We start from the raw sequence: 6,000 nt of genomic DNA, 5'->3' as shown, positions 1-6,000 counted from the left end.
CATTATTAGGAAGCGGGTCTCCCATACTGTTTGCCTACGGAGTGAATACATCGGCTGCCAAAAATATGGAGGAACTCCAATGCTCCTTGCAAGAGACGTAGAGGTCGGAGGGCCTCTTGAAAAAAATGCTCCCATTATTAGGAAGTGGATCTCCCATACTGTTTGCCTATGGAGTGAATGCAACGGCTGCCAAAAATTTGGAGGAACTCCAATGCTCCTTGCAAAAGACGTAGAGGTCGGAGGGCCTCCTGAAAAAAATGCTCCCATTATTAGGAAGTGGGTCTCCCATACTGTATGCCTATACAGTGAAGCAACGGTTGCCAAAAATTTGGACGAACTCCAATGCCCCTTGCAAGAGACATAGAGGTCGGAGGGCCTCTTGAATTTTTTTTCCCATTATTAGGAAGTGGGTCTCCCATACTGTTTGCCTATGCAGTGAAGCAATGGCTGCCAAAAATTTAGAGGAACTCCAATACCCCTTGCAAGAGATGTAGAAGTCGGAGGGCCTCCTGAAAAAAATGCTCACATTATTAGGAAGTGGGTCTCTCATACTGTTTGCCTATGCAGTGAGCAACGGCTGCCAAAAATTTGGAGGGCCTCCTGAAAACAATGTTTCCAGTTGACAGGCGGATGTGCCTATCGGTTATAATGCCGCCACCAGCGGCACTAAAAGCCCGCTTTGATAAAACACTAGCAGCAGGGAAGGAGAGGACCTCCAAGGCGTAGAGAGCCAGTTCATGCCATGTGTCCAGCTTGGATACCCAAGAAATTATAAGGTACAGAGGAATCACAGAGGACGTTGGTATGGTCGGCAAGGTACTCCCTCACCATCTTCCGAAACTTTTCCCTCCTTGTGAGTGTACCCCGCGCCTCAGGGCCTGTGCGATGGGAGGGTCTGAGAAAACTGTCCCAGAACTTTGACAGTGTTCCCCTGCCTCTGCTGGATTGCATTTGTGTCTCTCTTGCCTGTACTCCTTGGTTGACCAACGAACTATGACCTCTGCTGCCAGCGTTTTCAGATGGCAATTTTTTTAATCATTCCACAACCGTCGGTCTAGAAGTGTCACCACCAATAATGACTGTCACCCAAAATTTGGACAACGTGAGGGTCACGGGAAAGGCAGCATAACATAAACTCAACCATGTAACAGGCAAGAATTCTGTGTCCTCACCAAGAGGACAACTGACCATGCTCTCCTCCTCATCCTCCTCCCTGTCCTCAGCCCATCCACGCTGAACAGATGGTATGACAGTTATGCAGGTAGAAGTCTATAGCGCAGGAAACTAGCTCCGGTTCTTCCTTTTCCTCTTTGTCACCCAATCCACATTGGGATGAGATGAGGCTGGGCTGTGTGGAATCACCCTGTATGGTTCCTTGCTCCATCTCATTGTGCTCCGCCTGCAATGCATCGTCTTTAATTGTGAGCACAGAGCGTTTCAGTAGACAGAGAAGCAGGATGGTGATGCTAATTATGCAGTCATCGCCGCTCACCATATTGGTGGAGTCCTCAAAGTTTTGGATGATGGTACAGATGTCTGACATCCATGTCCACTTCTGAGGTTTTATGTGTGGAGTCTGACCTGAATACCGACAGCCTTGTTGATGCTGGTAGTCAACAACTGCCCTCTTCTGCTCACAAATCATTCCCAACATCTGCAATGTAGAGTTCCAACGCATGGGGACATCGCAGATCAGTCGGTGAGCTGAAAGCTGGAAACGCTGCTGAAGCATGGCAAGGTCGGCGGAAGCTGTAGCTGACTTTCTAAAATGGGCACACAAATGGAGTACTTTGACAAGCAAATCCTTGTAGGTTTTGAGAAACCGCTGAACCACAAGGTTAAGCACATGGGCCATTATCACACACGAACATGTCTGGCTGTAGGGTCAGTCACAGATCTGCCTGCTCTTTCAGAGCTGTCCACAACTCTTCAGCGTTGTGTAGTTTGCACCTAAGCATATTAGCTTCAGCACAGCCTGTTGCCACTTGGCCAAGGCAGTGCTGCAGTGCTTCCAGCTTGCGACTGATGTGGTCATTTCGGAGATGGAGGCTGAAGAGAAGGAGGAGGGGCAGGAGCTGTAGAATGTGGGGGCAACCCCGACTGACCCAGGGCCTCGGCGTCGGGAGGACGTGTTCTGTCCCAATGTCTGACTGGGTCCCGGCTTCCACTATATTAACCCAGAGTGCCGTCGGCAAGATGTACTATCCCTGCCCACAAGCACTTGTCCACGTGTCTGTGGTTAGGTGGACTTTCCCAGTAACTGCATTGTTGAGGGACACATGCTTGTGTAATGCTGGGACGGCACACTGGGAAAAAGTGGCGGCTGGGGACCGAGTACCGAGGGACGGCCACAACCATTAGGTTGCGGAAAGCTTCCATCTCCATGAGCCTAAAAGGCAAGATTTCGATCGCAAGCATTCGCGAAATGTGTGAATTTAGCAGTGTGGCCTGTGGGGCGTTGACTGCGTATTTGCGCTTGTGTTCCAAGGACTGGGGTAGGGACAACTGAACGCTACGCTGGGACAAGGACGTGCTTGATGATGATGCTAGTTGAGAGTGTGCAACTACATGTGCCAGGCGGGAGGCATTTTAGCATGCGCCATGGACAGGGGATTGGCGTGCACGCACAACAGCGGAAGAAGCAGTGGTGTCACCCACAGACACGGTTTCTGGACCCTGGAGTTTGGCCCCCAAAGTAGGGTGCTTTGCTGCTATGTGCCTGATCATGCTGGCGGTGGTCAGGCTGCTGGCCTGGTAGGTGGTGCAAATGGCCTTTTTGGGGGTTATCTGCAGAGTCTATAAAAAAAACAACCAGACTAGAGAAGACCTAACAGTAGTACTGGCAACTTCCTTTGTGTTGGAGTCACCTTGTGTCCTGCGGCCACCACACTGCTTCCTGCCTGTTGTGGTGCTGCTGTCCTCTCTCTGTATGTCCCCCTGCCAGGTTTGGTCAGTTACTATATCATCCAGCACCTTGTCTTCCACTTCCGCACCCTGGTCCTCCACTTCCGCATCCTGGTCCTCCTCCTGACTTTCTGGCAATTGTGTCTCATCATCTTCATCCACCTCTTTCGACAGTAATTGCACTTTCCCACCGTTGTCTTCGTGTGACTGTGGGTGCTCAAATATTTGGGCATTGCTACACACGTTCTCCTCTTCACTCGTTTGAAGCTGGCCGGGCAAGAGGCCCGAATCTACAAATGGAAAACTGAACAGCTCTACTAAGTGTCCAAGTGTGGGATCAGTTGTCTCCGGGCACTCGGCCTGGTGGGAGGAAGGAGGAACAGGGTGAGGAATATGCGGTCCAGACTCACAGCTACTGAGACTTGACCGTGTGGAAGACAGGGTGGTGGTGGTGGCAAAGTGACTGGAAGTATTATCTGCTATCCAACCAACAAGCTTTTAACACTGCTCTGGGTTCAATAATAGTGTACTGCGGTCCCCTAGTAATTGGAACAGGAAGGTTGAGCAACAAGATGTGGGTGTTTGTTGTAGCACAATTTCATCTTGGCCACGGCCACGTACTTGGCCTCTGCATGCACAATCACCATCACGTCCACTTCCCCTTCCCTTGCCATGCACCTTGTCCATTTTAAACAGAGGACAATATTTTCTACGTTCACGAGAAATTGCTGATTTTGGAACACAGTTATATGTGATACCTCTGACAGAGAACCACGGTTTTAAATAACAGGCCTGTAGTTTACTAATACGATTCTTCACAGAGACCTAGTGTGAATAGCTTGACCGACACACTGCAACGAAATGGAAGGCAGAAATGGCTGATTTTGGAATGTTGTTATATGTGATATGTCTGACAGAGAACCACGGTTTTAAACAGCAGGCCTGTAATCTGCTAATACTATTCTTCACAGAGACCTAGTGTGAATAGCTTGACTGACACACTACAACAGAATGGAAAAGGAGGCCAATATTTTCCAGGTTCAGTTTAAATTACTGGATTTTTATCGCTGAAATATGGAACAGATCTGGCTGTATTCTGCAGTGCTAAGAAGCAAATTAAGCAGAAAAATGGCGTGCTCTGGATTGCTTTTTAAGCAAATAACCAGGATTAAGATTACAAAAAAAAATTGCCCTGGCCCATGATATATGGGCTATGTCTACAAATATCTGGACCCTCTTGCACTATATGCACTGCAGTCTGTCACATACCCTGCCTAACTCCTGCTATCACCACTGAATATATGCAGCTGGATTAGTCCTCAGAAGGACTGTTAGTTCAGATGATTATATATGTATCTTGTGGTATATCAATACTAGCTATAAACAAGCAAATCTCTCCCTGACTCAGCAGCATCTCCCCCTACTCTGCCTGTTTCCGGGGTAGACTGTGACGAGCGTAGCGGCGCCAGGTCTTATATAGACCTGATGACGCTGTGCGGCCAGCCAATCACTGTAATGCCCACAACCAACATGGCTACGGCATTACAGTGCGTGGCAAGCAATCCCGGCATGTACATTGGATCTCTAAAGAGCGCCAAACATGCAGGACAGGGAAAAGAGTTCCCGCCCGAGCAACCCGGAAATACTCGCCGAGCTTGTCGAGCACCGTGATGCTTGGGCGAGTTCCGTTCGCTCATCACTAATGTTTATACATATACAGTACAGACCAAAAGTTTGGACACACCTTCTCATTTAAAGATTTTTCTGTATTTTCATGACTATGAAAATTGTACATTCACACTGAAGGCATCAAAACTATGAATTAACACATGTGGAATTATATGCTTAACAAAAAAGTGTGAAACAACTGAAAATATGTCTTATATTCTAGGTTCTTCAAAGTAGCCACCTTTTGCTTTGATGACTGCTTTGCACACTCTTGGCATTCTCTTGATGAGCTTCAAGAGGTAGTCACCGGAAATGGTTTTCACTTCACAGGTGTGCTCTTTCAGGTTTAATAAGTGTGATTTCTTGCCTTATAAATGGAGTTGGGACCATCAGTTGTGTTGTGCAGAAGTCAGGTGGATACACAGCTGATAGTCCTACTGAATAGACTGTTAGAATTTGTATTATGGCAAGAAAAAAGCAGCTAAGTAAAGAAAAACGAGTGGCCATTGTTATGATCTGCTACAAGAACTAAGGAAAGATAGGAAAACTGTCCCTACAATAGTACTAAGCTGATTCCCTACGATGCAGCGGGCAACCTGTTCCTTGTGAACAGACCCGCCTTCGTCCGCAGCTAGTCTGAACGCAGACCTATAGATATAAGGGAGGGGTCCCTAAAAGTACTAAGGACTGGGACAAAATTGGACACCTCCTAGCAGAAGTTGTAGCGGAGCAAAAAGACAAACAGACAAAAATACTTAGAGGTCCAAGGACCAAGCAAACTATAGAGATAGGTACAGAGCACCTGGCTAGATTAAGAGTCAAAGTAACACTGAAGTCCAGCAAAGCCAGAAGGGCGGAAGCCAGAAGGGCGGAAGCTGGAATAAATAGGCAGCAGGTCACGTGACCACAAAATAGAAAAAAAACTAACAGGAGGGTTCTAACAGTACCCCCTCTTCTATGAGGATCCTCCCGATCCTCCAGGCCCAGGCCTATCAGGAAACCTCCTGTGAAACGCTCTGATAAGTCTAGGAGCAGAGACATCATCTGCCCTTACCCAGGAGTTATCCTCAGGACCGAAACCTTTCCAAGCGACGAGATACTGCAATCTCCCTCTATGCCTTCTGGAATTCAGGATACGAGAAATTTCATATTCACCGTCTTCCACCACCGGAGGAACTGTGACAGTGGCATCCCTATCCGATACATCAGCTTTTTTCAACAAGGAAACATGAAACACCGGATTAATCTTCCAGGAGGAGGGAACCTCCAACCTAACAGCAGACTGGTTAACCACCTGAAGCACCTTAAATGGTCCCACAAACTTCGGACCCAATTTCTTAGAAGGAATCCTCAACCGCAGATTCTTTGAGGACAACCAAACCATGTCACCAACCGTAAACAAAACCTCTTGACGTTTCCTGTTAAAAT

This window comes from Phyllobates terribilis, unplaced genomic scaffold (assembly GCF_046119375.1).
Source record: "Phyllobates terribilis strain yellow unplaced genomic scaffold, ASM4611937v1 Scaffold_4__5_contigs__length_816908805, whole genome shotgun sequence".
Lineage (NCBI taxonomy): Eukaryota > Metazoa > Chordata > Amphibia > Anura > Dendrobatidae > Phyllobates > Phyllobates terribilis.
Note: the sequence above shows the minus strand (reverse complement) of the source record.